Genomic DNA, 13022 nt, shown 5'->3' with positions numbered 1-13022 from the left:
GCTTCTCGGCCATCAGTCTGGGATTCAAGAGCTCCCCCTTATCCAGTCAGCTGTCTTTGTGGGTTTCATCATTATGGTCTTGACCCCTTTGCTCATCAATCCTTCATCTCTGTCACTAGGTTCCAGGAGTTCAGTTCAGTGTTTAGCTATGGGTGTCTGCCTCTGCTTCCATCAGTCCCTGGATGAAGGTTCTAGGATGGCATATAGGATAGTCATCAACCCTATCATCAAGGAGGGGCTATTAATGTAGCCTCTCCACTATTGTTTAGTTTGCCAGTTGGTGTTATCCTTGTAGATCTCTGGAGATCTCACTAGTGTCAGCTCTCTCCTCAAGCCTATAATGACTCAATCTATTATGGTATCTCTCATCCTGCTCTCCTCTATTCTTACATCACCTCAACATTCTGGTTCCCCCATGACGTCTTCTCCCCTCCTCTTCTCCCTCTCTCATTTTCTTGGTTCCCTCTCCCCTCCCCCAATGTTCCCAATGTTCTCAGGAGATCTTGCCTCATTCCACTTCTATGCGGTATCATGCATCTCTAGGTCCTGCCCAGTATGATAAGACAGACTTTACAGATCCCCCCAAGGAGGGTCTCACCCTCCCTGGGGAATGATGTGGGAATTGGTTGGGCAAGGGAGGAGGGGTGGGAGAGGGAGCTGGGACTGACATGTGAAAGATTACCATTTCTAATTAAAATAAAAACATATATTGGGGGAAAAAAAGAAAAAGTGTCATCACCATACCTATAAAAGAAGAACATTTTCCTTACCTAAGGAAGGCAATGTCTATAAAAGTCCAAGAAGCATAGAAAACACCAAACAGATTGAAGCAGAAAAGAATGTCCACTCATCACATAATAATCAAAAGAGTAAACATATATATTATAGAATATTATTTCAACCCCGGAAAGATGTATTACATTAATTTATGCTTCAGAATATTACTTTAACTGTGTAAATCTGATACATTTGTTTATTCTGCATTTGTTTAATGATGTAAAGATGTGTGTTTAATTATGTTAAGATTTGTTACATCTGTTTCACCTTGCCTGCCTAAGGCATCTGATTGGCCAATAGTATGGCAGAGAAAGGATATGTGGGGCTGGAGGGCAGAGAGAATAAATGGCGGTGGGAAATCTAGTTTCAATAAGAATGAGAGAAAAAGGAAGGTGATAGGCCTAAAGCAAGAAGCCAGGCAGCCAGCATTCAGCCCTAAATAAGTGCTCAGAGACATATTAATTTAAAAAAAATCTGTTGACTGATGGCTAACGATTCATATTGGCTAGCTCTGCCTTAATTAATAAACCATAAGTACTAATCTATGTATTTCAACATGGTCATCCCTTACCAGAGAATGCCTGGTTTTTCCCAGTCTCTACATGACTTCTCTTCGAGGCCTCCTTTTGCCTCTCCCCCAGCATTCTTCTCATCTCTTAACCCTGACTCTCTTCCTGCCTCTACTAGACAATCGGTGTTTTATGCATCAACTAATAAGAGAAAGATATACACAGAACATCCCTCTTCAAAAGTCAAAGTATCTTTATTGGCAGATGATATGATAGTATACATAATGAGCATAAAATTCTATCAGGGAACTCCTACAGCTAATAAACATTTTCAGTAATATACCTAGATATAAGATTAACTGAAATACATCAGTAATCCTCCTTTACACAGACTGAAAAAGAAATCTTGGAAACAACAACTTTCATAATAGCCTTAAATAATGAAACATATCTTGGGGTAACAAAAGGAAGATTTGTATGATAAAAAACTTCAATTCTTTGAAGAAAGAAATTGAAGATATTTGAGGATGAAAATATCTTCTATATTCACGAAGCTGTAGCTTTAAAATAGTAAAAGTGGCACACCTACTAAACCCAATCTACAGACGCAATCCCCATCAAAACTACAGTTCTTTTTTTATCATTTTTTATTTTAATTTTAAATAGCTTGTTTTACATGTCAATCCCAGTTCTTTACAGATCTTATAAGCACAATTCTCAACCTTCATATGGAAAAACAAAAGCTCAGGATAGCTAAGATAATTCTGAACACTAAAGAACTTCATGAGGCATCAGCTCTCAAGTTGCACTACACAACTGCAGTAATGAAAACTGTATGACATTGCCATTAAAATAGACAATGAAATTCAATTGAAAACTGAGACATAAATCTAATCACATATGGAAACATGAATTTTGATAGCGAATCCAGAATGACACAATGTGAAAAGGAAAGCAACTTCAAAGATGGTGTGATTGAATGTCTCCATGTAGAAGAATACATAAAGATCTTTACTTATCACCCTGAAATGACATTAAATTAAAATAGATCAAAGACCCCAACATAAATCCAAATACACTGAACCTGACAGAAGAGAAAGTGGGAGATTTTCTTGAATACACTGGCACAGGATTAAACTTCCTGAATATTGATTGCTCAGGCACTAAGACCAACATTAAGTAAATGAGACCTCATGAAAATGAACATGTTTCATGTTGCAAAGAACAATGTCAATTGGAAAATAAGTCACAAATATATCACCATGTAGGCACAGTCCTTTCTTTCTTATTCATCCCTAATATCTGACATTAAAAACATAAATACCTTTAAAACACATTAAAATTTAAGTCCCTTTAAAATAATAAAAATATTTTAAAACCTAAGTCTTTTAAAATTCAGTCTTTCAATTGTGGGCTCCAGTAAAATAATTTCTTAATTCAAGGGGGAAAAGTCAGGGCACAGTCACAATCAAATCAAAGCAAAATCAAGTTCTAACCATACAGTGGCTGTAATCCACTCATGAACTCCTGAAATCCTCCAAAGGGCTTTGGTCACTGCCCTGGCTCCACTGTCTGCAGCACATACAGCTTGTCTTCTAGAATCCAGCTGCCTCCACTCCAGTGCTGCTGCTGTTCTTGGTGGTCATCCCTATGTTACTGGAATTTCCAAAACTCTAGAGTATTCTGCTGTAACCAGGATGCACTTTCACCAATATCTTCCTGTAGGCACTCTTTATGGTGCCAAGCCTCAACTACTTTGCATGACTCCTTCAATCCTAGGATTTAAACTGCTACTAAGGCTGCACCTTCTTCAATACCCATTCATGACCTCCCATGATGTCAAACTTGAACTGTTCTCTATGACCTCTTCATGCCTTCAAAATCACTATCAACTGTGTGACACACATTCACAAGTCTGGCTGCCAGCACAAGGTACATCCTTGGCTGCCTCAGGAACACAGTTTCTTTATATTCCCAGAAAACATTTCCTGGAAGATTTTGCATCAGTGATGCTGGTCTCTTCCTAATCCCCCATAATTTTTCACCTCTTGCTGATCAGCAACAAGTATTCCATCAAAGCAAAGTTTTGCTTTATTGGTTCTAATATCTTGTTAATTACAGCTGATTCTTCAACCCTAGTTAATGAGAACCAGATAATTTTAATTCAAAATAACAAATGGTCCCTATATCATTTTTAAAACTTTCTTCTGAAACTTCAAAATCTAGGCCTCTTTTCTTTGTACTGTTTTCACCATTCTTATCATTTAAGTATGCATGGAACATTCTACAGAGCTCCTACAGATCAGTGGCTTTTGTAGCCCAAAGATCCAAAGTCCTTCCACAATCTTTCCCAGGTCAGGTCTATCACAGTAGTATCTCACTATACTAGTACCATTTTTTGTAGTTAGAATTTCATTCCTTGTGACAAAACACCCTGACCAAAAACCTAGTTGGAAAACCAAGAGTTCATTTGAGTTTCACTTCCACATTGCTGTTTATTACTGAATAAAATCAGGATCCTGATTGGAGCAGTTGATGTATAGGCCAGGATGTGATGCTGCTTATTGGCTTGTTTTCCCCATCTTGCTCAGCCTTCCTTCTTATAGAACCCAGACCCACCAGCCCAGGGAAAGCAGCATCCACAATTGGTTGGACCCTACCCCATGAATCACTAACAGAGATCATGCCTTACAAGTAGATCTCATGGAGGCATTTCCTTAACTGAAGACATTAGATTGTTTCAAGTTTACAAATAAAACCAGTCAGTAGAGTGATTCTAATGAGGCTTCCTATTAATGACAGATATGGAATCTCAATTGGATCTCTCTTTCATCAATTCAAGTCTTCCAATGGAAGGACTGTGTTATATTGAACTGAGTTGTTGACCAAGAGGTTTCCAAGGGAATTCCCAGAGAGCCCAGGATAATAGTAAGACAAATTGTTATTCTCCAAAATATGGCAGCAGGCTTTTTTGCAAAGTACAACATCAAAATAACTCTTTGGACATAAAAAATTCAAGTTGGCACCTACATGGAGCCTTCAATCCTTTATTCTTCTCCATCTGAAAACTACTGAAACAGAAACATATATACCCACCCAGTACAAAACAATTGACTGACAATCTCTCCTGAACAATATTCTAGGACAATCTTGTGCCAAAGAACTTGTGGGAGTAACCAACCAATGTCTTCAAAGGGGAAAACTAATAAAAGCCCCAGACTTGGGCTCCAAAGCCCATATAGGAAAACTCTTAAGTTTCTCTGAGTTCTCAAAAGGCAGCCCAACAAGATAAGGTTACATTCCTCTGTTTCAAAGGGGATCAGATAGTTATCAATTCACAGTTGATAATTCCCAGCCCAGGAGGTAATTAATGATCCTGGCCCATGAGGTAATTTAAAAATTCATTTCCTCTGCAGCATCCCCCTTGATTGCATCTTTCCTGAAGCATTCAAACATTATTCCATCCTGTGTAGATTCAGAAGCTTTGTAATTCTGTATAATCATGGTGTTGGGGTTCTCCGAATTGAGGAGGGGTCCCCAAGCTGGATTCGTCGCCCCAAGAATCAAGAGTCCATGTACCAATTGATGCAACATGCAAGAGGTTTTAATTAGGCATCTGCAGATGGGCCTCTCAGTTGGCTTTTAGACTGATTGGCCCAGAGGTTCAGTTACAATCACCTTTTAAAGACAAAAACCACAAGCCTTTGGCAGGGGTCCCTATTTTGTGGCCGGGGGTATGTGACTACTGACCAGGGGAAATAGATGTCTTCCTGACCTACACGTTGTAAATTCCTCAGACCTTGGTATGTGTTAATCATCTCTCCCTAAGTAAATGGTGGTTATCAACTCATCGTTTCCCATGAATCTTGTTTGCCCATCTCTGACACCAAGGTCAGTTTGTTACAGGTCATCAGCAGCCCGGAATTTGGCCTTTTGTGGGTTTGCAGCCCTTCTTCAATTAATGTTGCTAAACCATACATCCAATTCTGTGGACTTTCAATGGAAGCTTTGTAATCTTGGGATTTCTAGCCCTAGTATTTTCACCTATAAAAGCACCCCTCAATCAGAAGCAGGCACTCAATTTGTTCCCATGAGAGTGGAGTCCTTGCTTCAAATCAATAAAGAAAACTTTGTTCTTGCATTCAGTGAGTATTCTATTTGGTGACGGGATTTTTGGGGTTCCACGATATGGACACAGCAGTCTGACTTGGCATATGGTCTTTTCCATAAAAAGGAACCCATTCCTGACACTGCTTGGGTAATCAAGAACAAGACATTAGATAGCCTAGATACCTAGGGTAAAACTATGAGTTTAAACAAAATCAATAAAATGATTCCCAATGATCATCCAATATACTCATAGATCAGTGCCTTAGAGTCTAAATTGAAGGTTTCCATCAAATCCCTCCCCTCAGAGCTCAGCTTATCACATGGACATGTAAATAGGAAAACTGTTGGAAAATGAAAGGAATGAGAAAACCATGAAAATAAGTACTTCTGAATCAACTAAGCAAGGGGCACAGAGGTCATAGAGACTAAAGAAGCAAGTATAGCATCTACAGAAGTCTGTACTAGGTAGGTCCTCTATAAATATATTAGAACTATAAGCTTAGTATTTTTAAAATTTATTTATTATTTTTAAATTTAAATTAGAAACAAGATTGCTTCACATGTCAATCCCAGCTCCCTCTCCCTCCCCTCTTCCCATGCCCTCCCACCAACCTCCCAACCCTCCCTCACCCAATCCCCATTCTGTTACCCAGGGAGGGTTAGGCCCTCAGTGGGGGATCTCCAGACTCTATCATTTCCTTCATGGCAGATCCTAGGCCCTCCCTCCAGAGTGCAGGCTGAGACAGGATCCATCATTGTGGGATGGGCACCCAAAGTCCATTTGTATGACAGGGATAAATAGTGATCTACTACCTAAGGCCCCATAGATGGCCTAGGCCTCCTCACTGACATGCACATTTAGAGGGGTCTGGATCAGTCCCTTGCTGGACTCCTGGCCATCAGTCTGGGCTTCAAAAGCTGCCCCTGGTTCAGGTCAGCTGTTTCTATGGGTTAAACAAGCCCAAACTTGCTGGGCGGTGGTGGTGCATGCCTTTAATCCCAGCACTCGGGAGGCAGAGGCAGGCGGATCTCTGTGAGTCCGAGGCCAGGCTGGACCGACAGCCTCCAAAACAATACAGAGAAACCCTGTCTCATAAAACCAAAAAAAGCAAAAAAAAAAAAAAACCAAGCCCAATCTTGACCCCTATGATCATCAGTCCACCCTCTCTGTCACTGGATTCCTTGTGTTCAACTCAGTATTTAGCTATGGGTATCTGCCTCTGCTTCCATCAGTTATTGGTAGAAGGTTCTGTTTCCCAGACCCTCTAGCAGTGTGATTGTAGGCTGGGACTCCCCTGATCCATGCCTAAAATCCACATATGACTGAGAATTGGAAGCTGTCTTGTGGAAGAATGTGGAGACATCCATGTCTATCTCCATGCACAAAACTTAAGTCCAACTTAAATCAACATAAATACAGCCACACTGAGCCTCTTAGAAGACAAAGTGGAAGGTACAGTTGAACAAATTCATACAGGAGACCATTTCGTGAACACAACACCAGTAACACAGACACTTAAGTCATCAATTAATACATGGGACCTCCTGAAACTGAGAAGTCTCTATTAGGCAAAAGACACAGTCAAAGGACAAAAAAGGCAGCCCACAGAATGGGAAATGTTATTCAGTAACCCAACATCTGACAGAGGGCTGATCTCCAAAATTTACAAAGAACTCAAGAAGCAAGTCTCCAAAACATCAAAGGATCCGAATTAAAAAGTGGGCTACAGAACTAAATAGAGAATTCTCAATAGAGAAGTCTAAAATGGCTGAGAGACACCTAAGAAATTGCTCAATATCTCTAGCCATCTGGGACATGCAAATCAAAACAACCCTGAGATACCATCTTACTCTTGTCAGAATGGCTAAAATCAAAAACACCAATGACAGTTTATGCTAGAGGATGTGGAGAAAGGAGAATATTCCTCCACTGCTGGTGGGAATGCCAACTCACACAGCCTTTTTGGAAATCAGTATGGAGATTCCTTAGGATAATGGGAATCAGCCTACCACACTACCCAACAATTCCTCTCTCAGTCATATACCCAGAAAATGCACATTCATCATACAACAAGGACATCTGATCCCACCGTAATCACAGCATCATTATTTGTGATAGCCAGAACCTAGAAGCAACCTGGGTGCCTCTCTACTGAAAAGTGAATAGAGAAAATGTGGTACACAATAGAGTACTATTTAGTGGAAAAAAACAACAATGTAATCTTGAAATTTGCAGGCAAATGGACAGCACTATGAGAAACAATCCTGAGTGAGGTAACCCAGTTAGCTTAGTTTTTTTATGGAACTCCTGACAGTGGAAATGTGTGAGGTTCTAGCTCCTTTGCCTGCTCTTAGGAAATCCCCAGAAACAATTGACCTTCACAAACTAAGCTCATGTACCCCAGACTGACACTTTGGAATCCAGCATAGGACTGACCCAGACCCCTGAATGTAGGTGTCAGTTAGGAGCCCTGGGCAGTCTATGACTCCAGTGGCGGTGGAACATTATTTATCCCTAATGTATTAATGGGCATTGGGAACCCATTCTCCATAGAGGAATCCTATGTCTATCTAGATACATGGATCAAGAGACTAAGCCCTACTCCAAATGATGTGACAGACTTTGGTGTTTCCCTATGGAAGGCTCACGTTTTATATGGAGCAGAAGAGGGATGTGATTGGGTCTGTTTGGGGCCATGGAAGGATGGGAGGGAGAGGGAACTGGTATTAATAGATAAAATAATATTGTTTCTAATTTAAATAAAAATATAATAAAAGAAATAAAAAGCAACCCAATGCATGAAAAAAAGAATAATTTTTGCAAAGGTTAATGATTCAAGAAAAAATATAACAAATCATTTTTGCAAGAATGAAAGAAAGCAAAACACAATATACCAAGTTACAAAGCATAAAGGGTGATAGGAATTATTGCCTTCAAAGGATCTTTGAAGGTGGTAATGAGGGAAGTCATCTCAGACATGTAAGGCATCTAAGGTGTGGATACTTCTGTCACACTTATAGCTTCTATTTTTGAGGTTCGTGAGGGAAAATTAGATATTTAGGTTCCCTTTTTTAATACTTACATATATATTTCTTTCTAGATGTACCAGACTTATATGACTAGATAGGGATTTTTTCTATTAGAAAACATGACATTCAATTCATGTAAGTTATTGATATTTTCAGGGTCCCACTGGAACATTTCCTGTTTGATAAAATTGTTTGCTCCTTGGACTTCGCATATGATGCTCATTAACTGTGGAATTCTCATGCAGTTTTACATCTTCAAGGTTCCCCAAATATTTACCATACTTGCCACTATTTTCAGTTATTTTTAAACCACGTTTGTTGCAATCATTACTGACTAAGGGAGCCTCCTTTACACATGAGTTCATTATCACCATGTTCTCATGGAGAGTGGTCTGTCCAGCAATGAACTGAATGCCAGCCTTAGTTACTTTATGGCATGGCAGACTGCATCGATTCTGATAGGAAAAAAAGCAGAGTAGGTCAATATTATGATACCCAAATTCATTACTGTACAGAATCAAAATGAGATTAATTTTTCTTATCCATTTTGTGTTATGCTTCAGCAACCTCATAAATGATCCTGTATCTTGGTGGCAGTGTAACTATGATGGAAATTTCAGACGTGGGGCAGAACAGAGAAATAAAATCTTTAACGGTTTGGTTTTTCTATGGGAGTGATTTAGATTTCTATTTTAGTGAATAGTATACTTAGAAAGACTCTGATCCAGATCTCCCTGCCTCAATTTACTGAATTTTATGGCTTCTTTCCATGTTACTCATTGCTAAACAAAGATGATACATAGACAGATAGGCAAATTCACCCATAATACATACATAGAAGATTAGAAAAATAGATAAGAGATAAACAATAGTAGATAGATAGATGATAGACAAGGGAAAAGTAAATGGTTATAAAGTGAATCAGAAAGTAACAGATATTTAGAGTAATATAAAGACAAATAATAACATCAATTGGCAAGCTAAGCAATAGTGGAGGGACCACCTCGAATGCCCATTCCTGATAATGAACTTGATGTCTATAACCATCCGGGAGCCTTCATCCTGTGACTGATGGAAGCAGAGGCAAACACACAAATAAGCACTGAACTGAACCCAAGGAACCCAGTGACAGAGAGAGAGGAGTGATGAGCAAATTGGCAAAGAATGGGCTGGCAAAACCAGCAGAGACAGCTGATCTGAACAGGGGAGTGCTCTTGGACCCCAGACCGACAGTGGGGAGGCCAGCATGGGACTGATCTGGACCCCCCAAATGTGAGTGTCAGTGAGAAGGCCTGGGCAACCTATGGGGCCCTGAGCTGTGGATCAGTGTCTATCCCTGGTATACAAACTGTCTTCATGTGCCTATAGCACAAAGAGTGATGCTCTCTCAGCCTGGACTCTTAGGGGAGTGCCTTGACCCTACTAAGAGTAAAATGACAGACTCTAGATATCCCCTATGTGGAAGGATTTGGCAATAGGGTGGGAGGGAGGGGGGGAAGGGGAGTGCGGGAGGAGGGGAGGGAGAGGGAACTGGGATTGACATGTAAAACAAGCTATTTAAAATTAAAATAAAAAATGATAAAAAAACATAAAAATAATAATAATATAAGGTAGATACATAGCTAGATAGATGATTGGCACATAGATGAAAGAGATTTAAATGATAAATGAATAGTTCTGACTTCTCATCTATCATAATATCTCATCATATCATTAATATGTCATCCATATTAAAATGGATTTTGGCACCTCAATTAACCAGTCTAAAATGTCACTTATAATTATGCCCAGAATTTGTTTCATGGGTGATTCTAGATTTTGCCAAGCTGACAGTGGATTTAGTCTCATGTATAATATAACTTCTCTCTAGAATTTATCTTGTAGTAAAGAGAAACAATGATGAAGATAGTGCAGTGATGATTTACTGGGACTTACTCTTCAATGTATTGTAATGAACACAGATGGTGACAATTTTTAAATGGCGAATTATATATAAAATATTCTAGCAGTCCCAAGCATGGAAAATATGGTGCTGGCAGGATTTGCCCTCTGTCATTCCTTCTCTCCCTAACTAAAATCATTAGATTTTAGCCTCTAAGGTCGATTCCCTTACTTGACAACTTCCTTCACCTGAGGCTTGCCACCAAGTTCCAACTCTTAATTATTGAATTCCAGCAATCAAAAGCACCCTTTCAGCTCCTCTAATTAACATTCCTAATCAAAATTAACCAACTCAACCTGACATGGGTTTTCCTCATTTCCTTTATGAAATGCCTTTTGCCTATGGAACACTTCTGTTACTTTTCTATCCAGAGGTAGTCTTTTATCCCCAAGAGCAAATACACCTTCTCACTTTCCCTAGTTCCTTTTCCTTTCTAAGTTATCCTCTGTCTTATATCCTTGCCTCTTATACCATGCCCTTTGTACCTCTATGGCAAAACAATCTCATTTGTGCTGAGAACTTGGTCGTGGTGTGCCTGATGTCAATTTAAGATATTTCAATATATGTCCAATATTCACACGTGGTCGTATAGGTACACAACCATGCCTACAGAAAATCTATCTCATACAAGTTTTAGAGAAAGCAACCAGGGATTAAAATAGTCACTGCAGTATTGAAATGCCACTCAGATTCCTACTTCTGTTCTCTCTCTTTGGGTTACAGTATACAGAGTGAACACTATTCAGAATAAAGGTGTCAAAAGAGTCTGTGGATTGACTTTGCATGTGGTCAAACATTTTGGCCCATCTCAATTGTACCTAGGGTCTGGGTCTTCAGATAAACCCTTAAGTACCATTTATCTTCAAATTTGGTAAGATAAAAAGAAGCAGAAATACCAGTGATAGACAAAGTCATTGAAGAATTTCAAAAAGCAGATAATTATAAAAAGTAGGGGAAATTTTATCTTCTGTGACTTTCTACTTCAACTTGAAAGTACATAGTTTCAGCAATGTGTCTGCAACTACTGCCCCTCCTATTTACTGCATTGCAGTAATTTATTGCTTCAAAATATTGCAATATGCCTAAAGCAACAAAATTTTCTATCTTAAACAGACACCACATACTAAATAGAAGAAAAGATGAGGGACTGATTTCTCTGCTGCACAAGTCCCAGTCTCTAGGCTCTAGGCCTTAGGGCACATCCTGTTTCCCTCTCCCTGCCATAACAGCACCAGCAGGAGTAAACAGGTAAGAGTCCCTTTGACGGCCACTCCAGCACCCCCACCCATTAATCCTGAAAGCCCCAAGTCCCACTTTGTCCTCTGACATGAGGAACCCATAATATTCCCCCAAGCCTACTATCCCCTGCAGCATCAGAAGCACTCAGAGGCATAGGAAACACGTTCATTGATTAGACAAAGAATCAATACCTGTATCTATAATTGTCCCAAACCCAAATGGGTATACAGCAATGTAATAATATATTCAACAACATCAAGAGCTATATGGCACCACCAGAAGCTAGTGCTTTTATAGCAGCAAGACCTGAACTGCCCCACACAGATGAAGCAGATGAAAATTATTTTAAAAATAGCTTTAAGAAGATGATAGATACCCTTAAAAATGAAATAACATTTTCCCTGAAAATTTGAAAAATTGGGGGAAAATTACCTTAAATAAAGCCAAGAGGGGAAAAACAAGCAGGTGAAGAAACAGATCAAGACTTGAAAACTAAAATAGAGGCAATAAAGAAAATACATACCAAGCGAGTTCTGGAAATGGAAAATGAGGGTAAATAAACAGGAGACCAGCATAACTAAAAGAAGGTAAGAGATGGAAGACAGAATCTCAGACATCGAAGATATGATAGAGAAAATAGATTCATCAGTCAAAGAAAGCTTAAAATCCAAAAAGTCTTAAAACAAAACATCCAGGAAGACCAGGGGACCAGCTGTTCCGACGGGACCAGGTAAACCAGGCCCTGAATCCAGGCCTGTGTTCCAGTGCCTGGGGATTATCTAGGAACTGCATAGAGCTTCCAATCTTGGTGGGAGCCAAACACCCCATACTCCAGTTCTTCTATCCCACCAAGGAGACCAGGAAACCAGTGGATGCAGCAAAGTGTCCAGGGGACCAGTGGGAGGCTAAGCACCCCAGATTCCTGGTCTTCTTCTCCACCCACGGGACCAGAACAAGGACAAAGAAGAGAAGAACTACTAGATTATTGGACTTACGAGCACACACCAAAAGGGAACTCTGGTCCCCTAACCACCAGACCGGTAAGAAATGGAAGAAAGAACAAACCAAAAAATAGAGGAATTGGAAGAAAAAGCAAACTAAAAAATCCAAGAAATGGAAGAAAAAGCAAACTAAAAAATCCAAGAAATGGAAGAAAAAGCAAACAAAAAATGCAAGAAATGGAAGAAAAAACAAACCAAAAAATGCAAGAAATGGAAGAAAGAACAAACCAAAACATTCATAAAATGCAACAAATGGACGAAAAGATAAACTGAAAATTGCAAGAAACAATGCAAAGGTTTGCAGTGCAAGGGTTGAAAACTGAAATAGAGACAAAAAAAACCCCACAATCTGAAGAAAGGTTGGAAATAGAAAAGCTGTGCAAACTGTCAGGTACTACCGATGCAAATGGTCTT

The sequence above is a fragment of the Mesocricetus auratus genome, unplaced genomic scaffold (assembly GCF_017639785.1).
Source record: "Mesocricetus auratus isolate SY011 unplaced genomic scaffold, BCM_Maur_2.0 Super-Scaffold_100676, whole genome shotgun sequence".
Lineage (NCBI taxonomy): Eukaryota > Metazoa > Chordata > Mammalia > Rodentia > Cricetidae > Mesocricetus > Mesocricetus auratus.
The sequence above is the reverse complement of the archived record's forward strand: the minus strand, read 5'-3'. Positions refer to the sequence as shown.